The 19,304-nt window shown below is 40.4% G+C and overlaps 2 long non-coding RNA genes across 2 annotated transcripts; one reads left to right on the forward strand and one right to left on the reverse strand.

The window, feature by feature from the left end:
* Positions 1-6,502: 6,502 nt before the first annotated feature.
* LOC145428950 (uncharacterized) lies at positions 6,503-7,490 on the forward strand. Its single transcript, XR_013909304.1, has 2 exons — positions 6,503-6,640; positions 7,233-7,490. It is a non-coding gene; the product is annotated as an uncharacterized LOC145428950 (long non-coding RNA).
* A 3,270-nt stretch (positions 7,491-10,760) lies between these two features.
* Positions 10,761-19,059, reverse strand: LOC145428951 (uncharacterized). Its single transcript, XR_013909305.1, has 2 exons — positions 17,797-19,059; positions 10,761-14,292 (listed from the first exon to the last, which is right to left on the reverse strand). It is a non-coding gene; the product is annotated as an uncharacterized LOC145428951 (long non-coding RNA).
* Between the last annotated feature and the right edge of the window lie 245 nt (positions 19,060-19,304).

Here is a 19,304-nt window from a genome sequence, read left to right on the forward strand (position 1 = left end):
ATTGCTGCAGTGAAGAATGTCGTTATAATCTGAAAATATTAATTTTACCATCAACAGTATAGTTAAAGTTACTGCTTCAAAAACTCAAAAAACAATGAACTGCCAGTTATTTTATTGCACTACAGTTCACCACTTGCATTATTATTTACATAACTCACATATGGTTGCCATAATAGGCCAGGTGAAAGAAAAATGGGTTATGATGTAGGGGGCTTTTAATCGAGTTGGTCCTAGACTCTAAGGTTAGGAGCTCAGTTTCAGTTCAAACTTTGCTACAATGGCTTAAACCTCTGATGTATGCTGCCGTGACTGGCATGGAGATGCTGGGTCCTTTAAGTCCTGTGGGCTGTGGATGACAGCATCACTGGCCTGGGCTTGTTCCGGGGGATGCTGCAAAGGTATAATAGGATCTTGGAGATCAAGTCAATGCATTTGGTTTCCTGAGTAGTTTTTTTGTGGTGTGGGCCATTATCCTCCTGATGGGTGTGACGTAACTATGGGAGGGTGTGCTTTGTCTGAGAAAATGTTTGTTTGGGTGGCATGTGTCAAAGTGCTATCCATATGAATGCCATGACCCAGCGTTTTCAACAAAGAGTGTTGCACTATAACAGTATGATCAATGTAATTCACTTCCACTGCTAGAAGTTGAAACGTTTGTTTAATGTTTGCATAATCTGCAATGATAATGCCATTATTTTATAGAATGTATTTCAAGAGACTCAAAGAGTCCTGACATAATAGGAAAGATTATTGTAACCACTAAAAAGCAAAAATATATTAGTCACATTAAAAGCAGTTCTAAAAAAAAAAAAAGATCATTCAGTGTTTGGTGCTTGGACTTGACAATGGAGATTGACAGATGGCCTCAGAGCATGGAGGTGGAGCAGATCAAACAGGACAAGGAATTTAAATTGAAAGGGTTGTTAGACAACTAGGCAGTTCTGAATGAAATTCAGCCCACTATTGCTTTTCATGTGGTAAAAATGGTCTGAGCTAAAATGGATAGGTCAGTGTAAGTGAGCCTTAAAAAAGCATGTTTAATTTTCCCAGAAATTGTCTGCTGTAAATTTATTTTTACTTTACTTTTTACTGAAACATTCTACATTTGGAACATACATCAATTTATCTTATATAGCCACCATATGAATATCCATAATATTTTACATAAAGCATTTAGTGAGCTTGCTGCTACATGTGTTTACAAAAAATATGTGTAGAACACGTTTTTGTGTGTGAGTGTATCTAGTTTGTTAAGATTTAGCACTGTAAAATAATGAAGGGTTAGGGAGTGCACGCCTTATATTCTCCTAGTTAAACAGAAAACAGGCTGGCAATATTTTACTGCAACGAATATACAACATGCAAACATACAACAGAATACAAGATATAGTTTACGAAACTTCACAAATGAAAAAAACAACAATAAAAAAGGTGGTTTGACTTAGAACACTGACACAATATGCACACAGTACAGAATGTTAGGTTGACACTTACTCCTCTCGCATCAAGCTGGCCCAACTTTTCTGAAAAGTGAAATATTGAGTTTTCTCACCCTGTTACAGTTTTGTTGAATTGTCTGCAGTTGTTGGTCCTAGTTCTGTTCTTCTTACACGTTCATCCAAATAATAAAATAGATATGGATATCTTTTTTAAAACATTTATTTTTTACAAAACAATTTAAAAACAAATATAATTAAATAAACTAATGTCATTCCATTTTGAATACATCACAGAAACTCTACTTGTCAATTAAATATACCTCAAAACAAACTGGAAAGGAGAAATCAGATCAGGATTTTTATCCACTAGGTTACTGCAAACCCGAGTGCATAAAAAATATTCTATCAAAGAAAAAGAAAAGATAATAGTGCTTATCCCATATTTCCTTAGAGTAGCAGTTGCCAAAGACACTTCAACTGCAAACCTTTCACCATCTATGAATGTTACCGACATTAAATTATAGCACACTATAACACACCTAACACTTACTTCAGCCAACTCATGAGTCCATTCAGTGATTAGACTGCAACAAACCTTCCTGCTCCTATACTATCCATCCGCTTCCGCTTATCCTTTTCAGGGTCGCGGGGGGCGCTGGAGCCTATCCCAGCTGACATAGGGCGAAAGGCGGGGTACACCCTGGACAGGTCGCCAGTCTGTCGCAGGGCTAACACATAGGGACAGACAACCATTCACACTCACATTCACTCGCACATTCACACCTAGTGACAATTTAGATTAATCCATTAACCTATCCCCACAAGCTGCATGTCTTTGGACGGTGGGAGGAAGCCGGAGTACCCGGAGAGAACCCACGCAAACACGGGGAGAACATGCAAACTCCACACAGAAAGACCCCGGCCTGATGGAGGAATTGAACTCAGGACCTTCTTGCTGTGCGGCAACAGTGCTAACCACCACCGTGCTGCCCTCCTATACTATATTATAATAAAATTAACTCAGTAAAAGATTGCAAATAACTTGTTGTGAGTTTTCAATCATTGCAGTTTGAACTCAAGTCTATGACTGCAAGAGTTTGGTTATCAGCATATGAACTAGAGGGGAGCATTTACTATTTTGTGAATTCACTTTAAAATGTCATATTTTTTTTAATGTGTTATTTCATGAGGACGTTTTAGTCACTTGCTGAAACAAATATATGGACGTGGCACCATGGAGGTAGGTTATATATTTGATTAATTTTTCTCGGTCCTTCCCTCTCATCAGCTAGTCTTAATTTTAGCATTAGCTAAGTGTAGCCCGGGTTGTTTTTTCAGAAGCCCGGAGTCTTTTGGAGTGTAATTTTTTCATAGTTAGATGCCTGGCTGACAACTGTATAAAGCAAAAAAAATACACACAATATTCTAAGCACATAGTGCACACTGTGGGATTTTACGACTGTGCGTAAATCCCCCCCTAATATTGGTATGATCCAAGCTCAGGCACTAAGCGGGGCGGGGCAGCTGCTGCCTACGAGTGCGCTGTTGGAGAAACGCAGCCAGGCAGATAGAGGAGAACTGAAGTTTGACCAGGTACCAAAGAAAATCATTTGTACTGTACAAATAATGTAAATATGACGGTGTATCACAAAAGATTGATATCAAACTGATCGCTTGACCCATATTATGTTACTTGCTCTTCAAGTGAATCAACAAATGGCGAAATGAAAAGCCGAACAACAACAATGCTGTTTCTTTAGAGAGTCTTAGCTTACATGTGTGTTTATTTCATATTTTCAGTTGTTACCCGCCATGGCTAAATAAATCGGTTTCAGTAATGCACTGATATACAAGAATGGACATAAGGAGCTTCTTTCAAAGAAAAAACTCTGGTAGTATTTTATATATTATGCTTTGTATGTTGTTCAGTATATTCCTATGCAAAACAAGAGGAACTTCAATACACAGCAGTATATTCACAGTTGAAACCAGATATTTACATACACTTTATGGAAAACACAAGAACATTTTTTTACTGTACAACATCAATTTAGAGTAAACTTGTTTTGTTTTGGATAAATAAATATTGAAATATCTTTTGAATTAGTTAAATGTCAGAATAAAGAGAGACAGAGCTGTCTATTTTTTATCACTTTCATCAAATTTAGGAGTACATGTACACTAAGTTTATTGTTAATTAATAAGAAAATTCCAGACGATTCCATTCTGAGCTGAAGAAGCTTCTGATAGGTTAGTAGAGGCCATGTGAGCAAATTGGTGGCACAGCTGTGGATGCATATAAGGCAAAACACAGAGCCTGTTTCTTTGACATGGGAACATCAAGAGATGTCAACCAAAACACCAGGAACAGAACTGTGGAGCTCCATAAGTGTGGCTCAAGTTTGAATACAATTTGGTGCCATTTACAATTAAGAAATACAGACAGTTTCTCTCTTTACTCTTAAAGTTAACAAATATGTTTTTTATATTTATCAATCTAAAAAAATAAACATTTAGTCTGATTTGATGTTACAATTAAAAAAGTGTTTGTGTTTTTAATCTGAAGAGTGTGTAAATATCTGATTTCAACTGTATATTTGATGATTGTCAGCACAAAGAGGGAGAGAGAGGAACAGAGAGGGAGATGGAGAATGAGGACAGAACAGAGATGAACAAGAGCAGGTGAGACACACATGTTAGTCAAATGGTTGTTTACCAAAAGCATCACCGTATCATAGGTACTCATGTATCTCGTACCTAGTGTTTCTTTTTAGGTTTGCTATTTTTCAAATTCTACATTTATTAAGTTTTGCAGGCTTGTTTGCACAACAAGGCTAAACAATTATATAAACTTTTCTCAATCTAAATAGTGGACTTTGGTAGAATTAAAAAATAAGTGTAGTGCAGGTCCATGATGATTTTTAGTGCTACTATCATCTAGTTCTGATTCTGGTTCTGTCTTGGTTAAATCCTAAGTAGTCCTGATTTTGAACTGTTGTGTCCTGTTTTAATTCTGGATCAGTTCTGGGTCTGGTTGAATTGGGGTTTAGTCCTCGTGTCTTGATACAGCCCTGATTTTGTTCTGCCTTGCTGCTTAATTAAAAAAAACTAGTTTAACGTGTCCTGCACATGTGATATATATTTTTCCCTATATGAAGTCATTCTTTTTTGAACAAAACTCAAAACAGAGCCTATTAATCTTTCAGTCATTTGTAAACCCCCCCCCCCACTAGTGCCTACTGAGCTCTACTCGACTGGACTCGACTCTACTGGGTTTCGCTCATTTTGTCATTTCCATAACTGAGTGCCACTTCAATGTGAGTGGACTATTTACACCACAGCAACTTGAAAGCCTCATGACGTCGTTTGTATGTGACACAAACAGAACACATTCTGTCATCAACACAAAAATGTCTACACTTTGTCAGTGGACACGGTGTCGGTTTCTTCTTTGCCAGGTTTCAAAAATGGTGGGTTGATTCTTGTGAAGAAGTGGCGCTCATGACTCGTCCAGTGACATTCAGTTTGTTGACATTATATTTTCTGCTTGATTCAGCTTGCTTGGAAATTCAACCAAGTAGGTACTAAAAAGATGCCTGGGTCCCAGGTACTAACACTTAATTGAAAATTTAGATTGTAGGTGCCAGTGGCGGTCCTAGCCTGCATGGCGCCGCGGGCGAACACTTATTCACTCATTTTTATAAACTGAGCACCTGATGGCTTTGAACTTTTCTTGTCCATCTTCCATTGGTTTTAATTTTGCACTCCAGTATGAACACCCATCCCCCAACCCGAGGATCACCACAACATAACCTAATAGACCTACACCGTAGTTCACAGATTCACTTTGTCTAAGATGTATTTCTGGGATTTCACACAACCCAGTATTCAAATCATAAATACATAATGGGCTTGGATTTAGATCATTATGAATGAAATGTGCGCTATTTGGAAGTAGCCGGCCTCCTCCCCTTTCAATGGGTTGTGTGTGAGACTTTAAATCATCAAACTGTAAATTATAAATTTTCAATTGTTATTGATCCTTTACCCCGAGTCCTAAATAGAGATGGACCGATCCGATATTACGTATCGGTATCGGTCCGATACTGACGTAAATTACTGGATCGGATATCGAAGAGAAATAAAAATGTAATGTTTTCCAATAAATCAGCACCTCACAAAACTTGCGACGCGGTGAAACTCGGCCCATAACCGTAGCAGTGTGCTCACGTGATAGAGCGGCTGTGTGTATTTGTAGCCTCTACCAAACCGGCATTTCATCTCCGAGGAAGTGATCCCAGAAGTAAAGCAAGTGTGTAAGTTCATCTTTGAATGTTTGTAAAGCATTCCCGCGTTAAACTTAATAACCGATATATGGAGCGACTGCCTCTTTTCTCTCTCCCTCTCCTGCTGCTACTTCAATCATGAAACCGATCAATGATCAGCTGATCGGCTTTTCTGTCAAGAGTCCGTCTCTCTTGTTTGTTTTTGGCCCACTTTGCACCAGAAAGAGGAAACCAGCAGCTGAACAACAGCAGCACATTTAAGCTTGATAAGCTGTTGTTAGAATTTATTTATTATTACTTTCTACACCAGGCTCCTTTTCTACTTAGCTGACAGCTGGTAACTGTGCAGGGGCGGATCTAGCAAAGTTTAGCCGGGGGGGCCGATAGGGCATTAACAGGGAAAAGGGGGCACAAAGACATATTTTCTTTCTTATTCTCATTTAAAATGTGTAGCTTTTAATAAATAATTATCTGAATCTTATGTAAATGTATAGAAGTCCATTACTATATATAGTAACTGTTAAGTCTAATATACCCTAGTAAGCTATAGTACTTTTTCCTTTGGGAAGGTACACAGCAAATTCAAAAGTGTTAAATGTTTTGGTGTTAATAGTCTTCTTGCAAAAGTAAAGTTAATTTTACTCTAAGCAGAGTCACATTCTTTTAATGTAACTCTGAGGTGTAAAATGATAGTAGTTAAAATCGAGTGTTAAAAATGAGTGTTTCTCTGTCAAATCTGGAGGTGTTAAAATGGAAACATTAACTCTTGACCTCTTAACTCTGAACTCCTAGAGGGGCTATGACACCAACAGAGTAAATTCACAGACTCCGCCCCCAGCACGGCTCCAATCGGAGCTGAAGTGAAGCCGTTTCAGAACATTTTGCTCTACATATTTGAGTTGTTTGCCATGCTTGGTAAGTCATTTTTTTCAATTATTATTATGAGCTTTTACTTCTGTGGCTCTTTGGAGTTGAGACAAAGCTGTGTGGAAGGCATTAGCCATGTTGCTCGCTGATAGCATAACATTCTGTTTTAGCTAGCTGAAAGGTATTGTTTGCGGGCAAATACCACAGCCTTGAAAAAAAGCTTGCATGTGAATTTTCAGTCAAACTTTTGGTCAAATACACCTAAAACAATGTCTAGAATGTGAAATGTTGGTATAATGGTGCTACTTGAAGCCTGAAAATGATCGCCCATAAAAAACAAAACAAACAAAAAAAAAAACGAGCAAACAGCAGTAGCTGACATCCTGACTGGATTCTACGGTAGCATTTAGATCCCTCCAGAGTTTTGTGCACACGGTTTAGGTAAAAATTAAAAAGGTTGAGATTTTACATTTAGTTCAGTATTACCTGTTGCCTGTGTCTTTGTCTTTTGGGAAAATACTTTACACAAGTAATGGCTCAAAGAGGATTCCTTTTTTTTTTTTTACTGTGCTGCAATTGTTTACTGGATTATTTGTGCCATTAATTAGTGTCAACTAATTTTTATTCAATCTCCGCACAGGATATGCTTGTGAAGATGGAATATGGGGGAGAACAGAAGTGCGTTTAAGTTCCACAAAGGGATGAATGAAGGACATGCATATTGTATTGAAGAAATAAGTGATGAGAATGCTGTTATTTGCATTTACCAGCTCACCTATGTCAGACCTTTTGATAAACAAAATTCTAATGAAAGTGAGAACATGTATACTGTTACATCTTTCAGAAAATGTTTTGAAATTGTGGTGCACAGTTCAGAATAAATGTTTTCCAAAAACCATTGCATCTTTTTAGTAAATGTTTATTTCCAAAAGAAATTTCTAGAAGTTCAGAACAGTAAAATTCCCGCTTTTTAGAATGAATTAGAAGATAACTCTTACGTAGTTAAACTAAAATACTCTTTGAGAGTTAATATATAAACTCTTAACACCAAGTGTTAAATTATCAACTCCAGACAGATTTGGTGTTTAACACTACATCAGAGTTAACGTACCAACTCTCCAAAAAGAGTTAAATTAACACTCTCTGGTGTGGACCCATATAGACACTTTAATAGTGTTGAAATCAAATCCGACAGTGTTAATTTGGACATGCTGGATTTGCTGTGTACCATCTGTGCAGTCTGCAATTCTGTAGAAGAAAGATGTTGAATCTATTTAATTATTCTTGAAAAATAATTTATTTCTGTGCAATTTTTTTCCAACCTGCATCAAATTAAAGTTGATTACGTCGATTAAGAATCATGCGGTGGAGGGTGTGGGGTGGTTCCCTATTTTTTATTTGCTGGGAGTTTGCAACCCTATTAGTTAGGTTGCTTAATATTTCTTCTAAGTACTCTTTAAAATACCAGAATAGGAAGGATGGAGTAAGTTTATTAGATTGATCAGTATTGCTGAACTATGAAATATTTTGGGTGCAGTGTATTTTTTGCATACAGGTATAACAGAATAGCTTTACTTCAGTATGAACTTATACAAAATGCAGCAAGATATTAAAAAAAAGTTTTATTGATTAAAAAACACACTATATCGGATTCATATCGGTATCGGCAGATATCCAAATTTATGGTATCTGTATCGGACATAAAGAAGTGGTATCGTGCCATCTCTAGTCCTAAAGTGTATATTTATTTTCTTACTCTTCTTATATTTATTGTTTGTTTACTTGCACTACTGTAACTGGAGCCTTGTCGTCTCGTCTCTCTATATACTGGACTGTATGTAGCGGAGATGACGATAAAGTTTACTTTGACTTCAGCAGCGAGCAGGCGCACCGAGGGCTCTCGCGCTCACTTTTTCGCGTATAGAATTTCAAAAAAACATCGGTGCAAATTATAAGTCTGTATCACGATATCTGGTGCTTTCGTGTTTGTTGTTTTGTTTTTATTTTATTTTGTTTTATTTTGCGAGTTGGTTATTAGATGCTGCGCACCGGAGGGCGCCCTTACTCAAATGGGCGATAGAAAACCGATCGGTGCCTATGCCATTCCCAAAATGCGCTGGCATGATGTCAGGGCAGCATGAGTATGAGCAATTTTTTTTTTTTTTTGCCGATGCCCGTGATGCCGCCCCCAAGTCATGTTCTCAGAGCAAGTTCTTACCAGCTGGCAGAGGTGTGTGAGTGGGTGGGTGCCTCTGCCTTAATGGCAGTAAGGCTCTCGCCACTGGTGTTTTCTGCCACCTCTTCCACTCTCTGTAATGATCTCCAGTTGTTGGCAGAGCAACTCCTACACCAGGTTCTCGATTGTGATCCTATAGAAGTTAGAGGAGATGCTAGAATTCCTGTCAAACTTCCTAAGGCTCTTTAGGAAGTATAAGCACTGACAAGTGTTTCTGACCACAGTGGCTTTGTGAAGGATCCAGGAGAGATCCTCTGTAATGTTCATACCAAGGAACATGAAACTGCTGACACTTTCAACCTTAACACCACTGATGTGGATAGGCTAGTGTTCTTTTCTGTGTTGATTTCTATAGTCCACTATCACTTCCTTTGTTTTGCTGATGTTGAGAGAGAGGTTGTCCTGACACCAGATATTTAGTGCCTTTCTCTCTGTAGACCGTCTCATTGTCTGTGATAAGCCCCATGATGGTCATATCATCTGCAAACTTAATGATAATGTTGGAGCTGTGCTAAGCAACACAGTCATGAGTGAACAAAGAATGCAAGAGGGGAATAAACACGCAGGCTTGTGGTGTTCCTGTGTTATAAGAGAGGAGGAACTCTCACTAGGAGTTGTGAAGAAGTTGAAAATTCTGGTGGACATCCCAAGCACAAGGTCAGTGAGTTTGGACACATGTTTCAAAGGGACGATGGTGCTGAATGTTGAGCTGCAATCAGAAAAGAGCATTCTCATATGTGTTCACTTCCTCCAGATGGGTTAGGGCAGTATGTGCCAAGGTAATGACATCATCCATGGCTCTGTTCCTTTTGTAGGGAAATTAAAGAGGGTCCAGTGCATTAGGGAGGGAGGAACAGGTGTATCTTTTCAACAGCACTTCATGCTGTTCACTGGTTTCATCATTCCTGGAGAGGGGAATAATGGTGGGCACACTGAAAGATGTGGGAACCATAGACTACTTCAGAGAGAGGCTGAAAATGTTGGTGAACACCTCTGCCAGCTGGTAAGAACTTGCTCTGAGAACATGATTTGGAATGCTGTCTGGTCCCAGAGCTTTGTTTGAGTTGACCTTTATGAAGGACTCTCACATCAGCCCCACTGCCCACTAAACGGCTGTTCTTTGTTGGCTGGGACAGAATGAATGTGGAAGCTGTTAAGCTCATCTGGGAGCAACATGGTGGGTTGAACACTGATTATGATTTTATAGTCAACTCCACTTTGTCCTAGTAGTCTCTCTTGGTCTTTATGATGGACTTCCAGAGGTTTTTGGGGGTTTTTTTGATTTTTTTTTTGGCTGCTTTGTAAGCATCCAAGTTCCCAAAGTTAAAGGCACAGGTCCATGTCTTGAGCTAGGCACACAAAGTGAATTTTTTCTCCATGTTTTCTGGTTTGCGCATGTGCAGACACTGGTTTTAGTAACAGTTTTGCCAATGCTCTTGCTTATATAACTAATGACAGTGTCTGTAGATTAATTGATTTTTCCATCTCCTGTGTCCTCAAACAATCAGTTGTCTTAAAGCAGTCCTGCAAGACCCGCTCAGCTCCACTGTCCCATTTGTAAATGTTGCTGGAAACCTGTTTTTCTCATTTAAGTCTCTGTATGCAGAGAAGAGTATGGAACAATGATCTGCTTTCCCAAAAGTAGGGTGGGAGAGGGGTTCGTAACAGGCTAACGACTCCATGAAAGTACTGACAACTCAAGCAGAGATCACTCACAACTCGACCAGGCTGCACTTCTTCAGACAAATGAATGAGGTTAGAGACACTACAAGGGGTTCAGGTGAAAAGAGATCAATTGGGAAGAGAACCCTAATCTGCAGAAATCAAGGACATATATTGAACTTTTCAAATGTCACTGTTGTTACGAAACCAGTTTCACTCGGTGCTTTTTTTATTCCTCGAGGCATCCAGAGACGGCACAGGACTCAGTAGTCATTTCACAAAACCTTTATTCATCTTCAGTTAAGCATGCATCTTCTAGAAGGGGAGATGTGCAAGGCCGGTGTCTCTCTGCAGATCTTCCACTCCTTTGTTTGTTACAGTCAGCTTTATAGAAGCGACCCCATCATAAAACCCCCACGGTGTGCTGCAAACTCTGTGTCTGTGTGTGTATGCACGAGCATGTGAGTGCCTGTGTGTGCGCATACCCATGTGTCTATGTGAGTGCACCTGAGTGAATGTGCATGTAGGTGTGGGTGCGTAACAGTTAAAGCACTGTGTGTGTGTGTGTCTCTGTATCTGTGACTTCCTGCTGGTCACAACAGTAATCTCCTCACCCAGTCTACACCAAATTGCTTTAGACAACATGCAAAACACAGTTAGCATATTACAAACACTGAGACCCCCACGCTGCATCCACCTGCCAGTGGCCTCTTGTTGTCTTACATTTACAGATAAGGTGGAGAGTCTCCTGCAAACCTACTTCCAAGTTATGGCAATTATGAACTTTTATTAAAGGCACAAGCATCAGCATCAGCAACCCCCAACTGTAGCTTCCTGTCTCCTTTTATGACAGGCAAACCCCCAGTGTCCATAAATTCCTTTCTCTCTAAACAATTACACACACTCTCAGGCCTATAGCTAAACCAACTGAAACACACAGACAAATCCTTCCCTATTCCTCTGATCTACTGCTGGACCCTCTCATCTAAGCTAATTTAACACATTGTATTCTAATAATTATTTTCTTGTACTCACAAATCCCTCTTTTGATCTGCCCCATGGCAGATCAACAATACTCTAAATCTGTTACTAAAATGTGTTCATACAAGCTCTCCCCATTTCCCAAATGTAGCATCATGGCGTCTGTGTTTGGTTTGCTCCACCGTGACCTGTGATGTTAGAGTTGCTGCAATGAATTAATGTCGATCCTTCTATCTTCCGAGTCGGGTGATTCTCTGCTCCTCTTCTTTCTTCAACTTCCGGGGTGGACTACCCTTCAGTTCGTTGCATGGATCAGGGATTTATTCTGTCCCTGGGCTGGGATCCATGTAGGGGGTCTCAACCGAGTTCCCCTTTTTTTGCCAAGAGCCTTTCCGACCTCCTAGGCTCTACCGCCACCGCACACTGGCTCCCGTGTTGCCAGGTCTCGCCTTTCCTTTCAGCTCGACTGGGTGCAAGATCCTCTCCACCTCCTTGAATTCTCTGGTCCAGCTTGGGCCCGACCTCTTCTTCTTGAGCCCTTTCCGACAGACCCAATTCGCCTCTGGCACCGTATGCTCCTGGTATCTGTACTGCTTACAGAACCATAACTCCATCGCTCCACCTGTAACTGAAAAATAAAAATCCCCAGAAAACCCTCTTTTGGCACATGGACCTCGCCATGCGCCAACTCCACACAATTAGAGATGAACAAGAAAGTTGCACATTCTCTCAAAAAATTCCCAGGGCTTCTCCCTTGGAGCAACTCTACTCCCAGCCTGTAACCATTTCATACAAAAACATTAGCCAGTGGTTAAATGTTAAGCTTGTTCAGCTCCCAGCTCCACCTGGAGCCTGTACCCTAGAAGACAAATCTGTAAGTTAAATCAAACTTCACATTTGCAGCCAGCTGTAGCTCATAAGAGTAATAAAGTACTCAGCATCACAGAGACAAGTATCATGTGCAGGTTTTCTCAAATCATTAAACTACAATTATTGCCATAATTTGCACTAAATAATGAATCATCCCAATTTATTCCACATTATAATCAGTGACTTTCCTTAAGCAATGTCACTTCACTCATTTAGTGGTCAAGTCAGTCAAGTCTTGTCAGCTTTTGTCAGCTTTTACCAGTCCAGTCAGTTCCCCATTTTTATTTTCACTCATTATTCAGTCATTCATTCAGTCATTCTTTGCTGATAGTGGAACCTATCGTCGCATTTCATTTCCACCCTCAGCAAAATGACGTCATTTCAAAAAGAAAAAGAAGAATTTAGACTAGATTACCTCACTGAATCCTTTTGGACAGGGACTCTCAATGTCCCAAATAAGTGGCTTTCTCCCGAGCCCATTGTAATTTTGGAGAAACTCACTTGCAATGGCTTTCCCGGTACGTATCGTATAGCGCTTTTAATTCCCATTATGCAGATCTGCTTAAAGAAAAGAAACTCCCAAACAAAACTCACAGTGCACTGTTCAAAAACCAAAAAATAAATAAATAAATAAATAAAAATAACAAATCAAATATGAAAAATAAAAATACAGATTTTTCACCAATCTAAAAATTGGTGAAAAAAAGAAAAATGCCTCAGCCAATTAAATCCCCAAAACTTTCACCAACCAACCCACACACTTCACACAAACGCAATATTCTTTGAAATGATCAGTTTCTTCCTTTGTCCCCAGGTGTGTGCCATGGTAAAACCTTCCCCATACATCATAAACAAAACAAAACAAAATACTAAAAATCAGCTAGTCTCATTTAAACCCTCGCTGCAGGATTCTGTTCGCCCCTGCTGTCATTCAATCATGTTCCCCAAAATAATACTAATTCAGTCGTCTATGTATCACTTCTCAACCCACTCAATGAACCAGACCAGATGATGGTAACCGTATTGCCTTCTTAAAATCGCGTTTGTTCCTAATGAGCTTCATTACGTGTGTGTGTGTGTGTGTGTGTGTGTGTGTGTGTGTGTGTGTGTGTGTGTGTGTTAGTAGGGTTAATACATTTTATATTTCTGTGTATCCTTTTATTTACCTTCCCCCTTTTTTCTGAAACAAAACTCCATTCACTCCAAATTTTTGTTTCAGAAACATCTAAATGAAAATCTCTGTCTTAGTCAGGCATAGCTAAACCCCAAATGCTTGCAGGTTACCATAGGCAACCATGCTGCTTGTTGTTAACCCCTTCTACAAATACCCTCTTTTGATGTGTGCCACTCTATGTATGATTTTGTGCTATCTGTAGTGCATATAATGTGCATGTGTGGTGTTGTCTTTCCATTTTCTCAGGCAGTACACTTGCATACCTCAGTGCTTGTCTTCCTCCCCCTTTTGTGGTGGTCTGGACACTGTCAATTCTCCACTTTAAGGCAGTCGCTTGTCTCCCCGGATTTCTTAACCCAATTTAATTCCCCACACTAAAACAGCAGCGTTCCTCTGTGTCCTCACCTGCTCCTCTCACTCCGTTCTCCTCTCCCACTTTGCAGTCCAATGACAGTTCTTCTTTTCTTTCATTGCCATCTTGCTCCAAACATGGCAAATGTCAAAGTCCAACAATCTTCTCAAAAGTCCTTCACACACAGTGAAGTTGCAGCTTGCTGGAAACACATCTCCATTCATCCGATCAAGATGATGGATCTTCTCTTTCTGATGCCATTTGCTCATAGCGCTGCTGGACCTCTCTGCTCAGGACTATGGTATTGTCTCTTGGACTGCTGTCCACTGTTGATGTTCATGGCTGTGCTTCTGGAACTGCACTACTTGTCTTCAAGGAGAGGTTATCTTCCTTGGAGCTTGCTTTTTCAGGATTAGGAAGGGAAGCTGCAAAACAATTCAGCCAAAATTCAGACTGGGTGTTTCTAATGATCTTAACCTATAATTTTCTTCTGACTGCTGCCCATGGAAATTTGATCCAGGTCCGTTCCCCACCTGTAATCGACAGACTGAGAGACTTTCACTATTCACTGTGACTGCATATTTTTTCATCACTCCTAAAGCAACACATCTCCGCTTATTTTGTTTTAAACTCTCCTGACTTTAAACCCCCAAAAATGAAAATTTTATTTGTTCTTAACTGCAAACACAAAAAATCTTCTTGATGTTGTTATTAATTATTTTCATCCACAACACTCCAAATCATGTTTTGTTTTGTGTCCAGCAGCAGGGGAAGAAGGTGACCTGTAGTATCACTGCTTCCCCCAGTTGGAGACAATTTCTCACTCACACTTCCACACTTTTTATTTTCTTTGTTTTCATTATTTTTCTTTCTTTTTTTTAATCCATTGTTTTACACCCACACATCAGCCTGTTAACTCACTCCTCCAACCTCATTTTCCTTTCTCCCCAACAGCTCTCATCCAGTCCACAATCAAATTCTCCATTCATATTAGTATTGTACAGCACTTTGGTCTACCAGGTGTGTTTTTAAAGTGCTATATAAATAAATGATGATGATGATTCATCCTTAAGTACTTGATCACCTTTAAATGTCACTGTTAATTTTATCAATTTATTTATCATTACCTTAACACTAATCCACTATTTAGTTTTCTTTATTTATTTTAGTTCATTTTCTCCTATTTGATCACTTTGATTTCTTGACTATTATTATTTCACAGAAAATCAACTTTGTCTCCCTTTTTTGTCATCAAGGAATTCACACACACACACACAGCCTGGTCACTCGCCCCCACCTTTATTTCTCTCTCATACACACACACACACATCTTACTCCTCATTGGTTCCACCTGTGAACTCGCCCCTCGAGGCTGGCTCTCACACACCTCATGCTTCTCGCAGTTCCATTCACAACTTTCTGCGAGACACTTCCTCTTGCTGTGATTCAAGACAACGCCCTGATCAGCACACAGAGCGGGTGCCGTCCGCTCTTTTACACCTCAACCAAACTACAGTGGGGCAAAAAAAGTATTTAGTCAGCCACCGATTGTGCAAGTTCCCCCACTTAAAATGATGACAGAGGTCAGTAATTTGCACCAGAGGTACACTTCAACTGTGAGAGACAGAATGTGAAAAAAAAATCCATGAATCCACATGGTAGGATTTGTAAAGAATTTATTCGTAAATTAGGGTGGAAAATAAGTATTTGGTCACCTCAAACAAGGAAAATCTCTGGCTCTCACAGACCTGTAACGTCTTCTGTAAAAAGCTTTTCTGTCCCCCACTCGTTACCTGTATGAATGGCACCTGTTTGAACTCATCATCTGTATAAAAGACACCTGTCCACAGCCTCAAACAGTCAGACTCCAAACTCTGCCATGGCCAAGACCAAAGAGCTTTCGAAGGACACCAGGAAAAGTATTGTAGACCTGCACCAGACTGGGAAGAGTGAATCTACAATAGGCAAGCAGCTTGGTGTGAAAAAATCAACTGTGGGAGCAATCATCAGAAAATGGAAGACATACAAGACCACTGATAATCTCCCTCGATCTGGGGCTCCACGCAAGATCTCATCCCGTGGGGTCAAAATGATCATGAGAACGGTGAGCAAAGATCCCAGAACCACATGGGGGGACCTGGTGAATGACCTGCAGAGAGCTGGGACCAAAGTAACAAAGGTCACCATCAGTAACACACTACAACGGCAGGGAATCAAATCCCGCAGTGCCAGACGTGTTCCGCTGCTGAAGCCAGCGCATGTCCAGGCCCGTCTGAAGTTTGCCAGAGAGCACATGGATGATACAGCAGAGGATTGGGAGAATGTCATGTGGTCAGATGAAACCAAAGTAGAACTTTTTGGTATAAACTCAACTCGTCGTGTTTGGAGGAAGAAGAATACTGAGTTGCATCCCAAGAACACCATACCTACTGTGAAGCATGGGGGTGGAAACATCATGCTATGGGGCTGTTTTTCTGCCAAGGGGACAGGACGACTGATCCGTGTTAAGGACAGAATGAATGGGGCCATGTATCGTGAGATTTTGAGCCAAAACCTCCTTCCATCAGTGAGAACTTTGAAGATGAAACGAGGCTGGGTCTTCCAACATGACAATGATCCAAAACACACCGCCCGGGCAACAAAGGAGTGGCTCCGTAAGAAGCATTTGAAAGTCCTGGAGTGGCCTAGCCAGTCTCCAGACCTCAACCCCATAGAAAATCTGTGGCGGGAGTTGAAAGTCCGTGTTGCTCGGCGACAGCCCCAAAACATCACTGCTCTCGAGAAGATCTGCATGGAGGAATGGGCCAAAATACCAGCTACTGTGTGTGCAAACCTGGTAAAGACCTATAGTAAACGTTTGACCTCTGTTATTGCCAACAAAGGTTATGTTACAAAGTATTGAGTTGTATTTTTGTTATTGACCAAATACTTATTTTCCACCCTGATTTACGAATAAATTCTTTACAAATCCTACCATGTGGATTCATGGATTTTTTTTTTCACATTCTGTCTCTCACAGTTGAAGTGTACCTCTGGTGCAAATTACTGACCTCTGTCATCATTTTAAGTGGGGGAACTTGCACAATCGGTGGCTGACTAAATACTTTTTTGCTCCACCGTAGGACAATTAGGCTCACGATCTTCAGATCGCGCCACGTTTGCCTCACGAATTATTCAAACTGCGCCACGGACTCGATGCCGCGGTTTCTCTCTTCCCCAAAATAAAACCAAATTAAACCCCCCAATTGACTTCACAGTTTGCAACATTTCGTGACATGGCCTCTTGCCGCAATTTCTACACACCACAAACAGACACTTTTAGACACAAATTCTTTTTTGTTACTTTAATTGACTCCCATACTTCGGACGAGACACAGACTCTAACGGCGCTTTCACACACACTACACAGTCCTCTTTCTGCATCAGGCACTGGTTCAACTCAGCTCGGAATCTAACCGGCGAAAGCAACCGATCCTGCTTTTATGCAGACTTTAGACTGTGACAGGGACTTCTAGCCCGAGTTAGTTACTTAGGAGTTCCGAATCCCCAGGTTACCACCCTGGACCTCCTGTCCCACAGGTCTCACCCTCGCGTCCGAGAGGGAGTGGGGCTGTCAAGCCCGGAACACACACGGCCCTCAGCCGGTGACGAGGCCTTAAACCCCACTTTCTAACTAAATAGAAACACACGTCTCCTGCTTTAACGCATGGGGGCGGATCACAACACCGCCACTTTTTCCTAATAACTAAGACAGATCACACACGGCCGCGGATGAAACACCGCTTCTATTAACTAATAACTAAGATGGATCAAACACCGCTTCTTTTACCTACTGAGTGAATTTACACTGGGATACGCTCAACTTAGCGAACAGATAATTTAGGCTTTATTCAATATGCACGCTTCGAAAATAAACAGGTCGTGCTTACCTTTTAATCATGTGAGCTAGCTCTCTGTTCGCCTTGTTTCACGATCTCAGCTCTGCCAATTCATCCTCTCTGGGCCTCGAGCAAATCCCAGGTTTTCGGCACCAAAACTGTTACGAAACCAGTTTCACCCGGTGCTTTTTTTATTCCTCGAGGCATCCAGAGACGGCACAGGACTCAGTAGTCATTTCACAAAACCTTTATTCATCTTCAGTTAAGCATGCATCTTCTAGAAGGGGAGATGTGCAAGGCCGGTGTCTCTCTGCAGATCTTCCACTCCTTTGTTTGTTACAGTCAGCTTTATAGAAGCGACCCCATCATAAAACCCCCACGGTGTGCTGCAAACTCTGTGTCTGTGTGTGTATGCACGAGCACGTGAGTGCCTGTGTGTGCGCATACCCATGTCTCTATGTAAGTGCACGTGAGTGAGTGTGCATGTAGGTGTGGGTGCGTAACAGTTAAAGCACTGTGTGTGTGTGTGTCTCTGTATCTGTGGCTTCCTGCCGGTCACAACAGTAATCTCCTCACCCAGTCTACACCAAATTCCTTTAGACAACATACAAAACACAGTTAGCATATTACAAACACTGAGACCCCCACTGTGCATCTACTGGGCCATTGGCCTCTTGTTGTCTTACATTTACAGATAAGGTGGAGAGTCTCCTGCAAACCTACTTCCAAGTTATGGCAATTATGAACTTTTATTAAAGGTACAAGCATCAGCATCAGCAACCCCCAACTGTAGCTTCCTGTCTCCTTTTATGACAGGCAAACCCCCAGTATCCATAAATTCCTTTCTCTCTAAACAATTACACACACTCTCAGGCCTATAGCTAAACCAACTGAAACACACAGACAAATCCTTCCCTATTCCTCTGATCTACTGCTGGACCCTCTCATCTGAGCAAATTTAACACATTGTATTCTAATAATTATTTTCTTGTACTCACACTGTCAGACCTGATTGTTGTACTTTAAAGAAAAAATACACGAAATAGTATTTCATAAACTGGTTATCAGAAGGAAGAATCTACTCAAACCCTTCTGACTGTTTAACAAGCACTAGTGTGACTCCTATTTTGAAAATGTCATTTTTTAGCGCACAACTGCAAAAACAAATGACCTGTCAGTAAAAGGGATTATTTGCATTGTATGATGGCTTGAGATGTTTTCACTGACTGAAACTGTATTTACATAACAAGGTGTCTCGTGCGTGTCAGCTACTGTCAGCTTTTTCTTTTTTTTTTGCATTGCAGATGTTACCAAAGATTTCTTGCCAGTCATTCGTCAAAATTTATGCTTTCAGTACAGTTTTGCTTAGATGCATTGATATCTGTTTAGTTATCATTTTAACATCTTGTGATGCAAGGGCCATGTTGGTTTATTGCGTATACAGTTAATAATTTTGGTGAAATGATTTGTTACTAAGGTTCAGAATTCTGACGAAGCTTTAATAAATTTTATACATTTATTTAAAAGTAATGGCCCAGCTCTTTAATTATTACTATGTC

The sequence above is a fragment of the Astatotilapia calliptera genome, chromosome 5, assembly GCF_964374335.1.
Source record: "Astatotilapia calliptera chromosome 5, fAstCal68.1, whole genome shotgun sequence".
Classification (NCBI taxonomy): Eukaryota; Metazoa; Chordata; class Actinopteri; order Cichliformes; family Cichlidae; genus Astatotilapia; species Astatotilapia calliptera.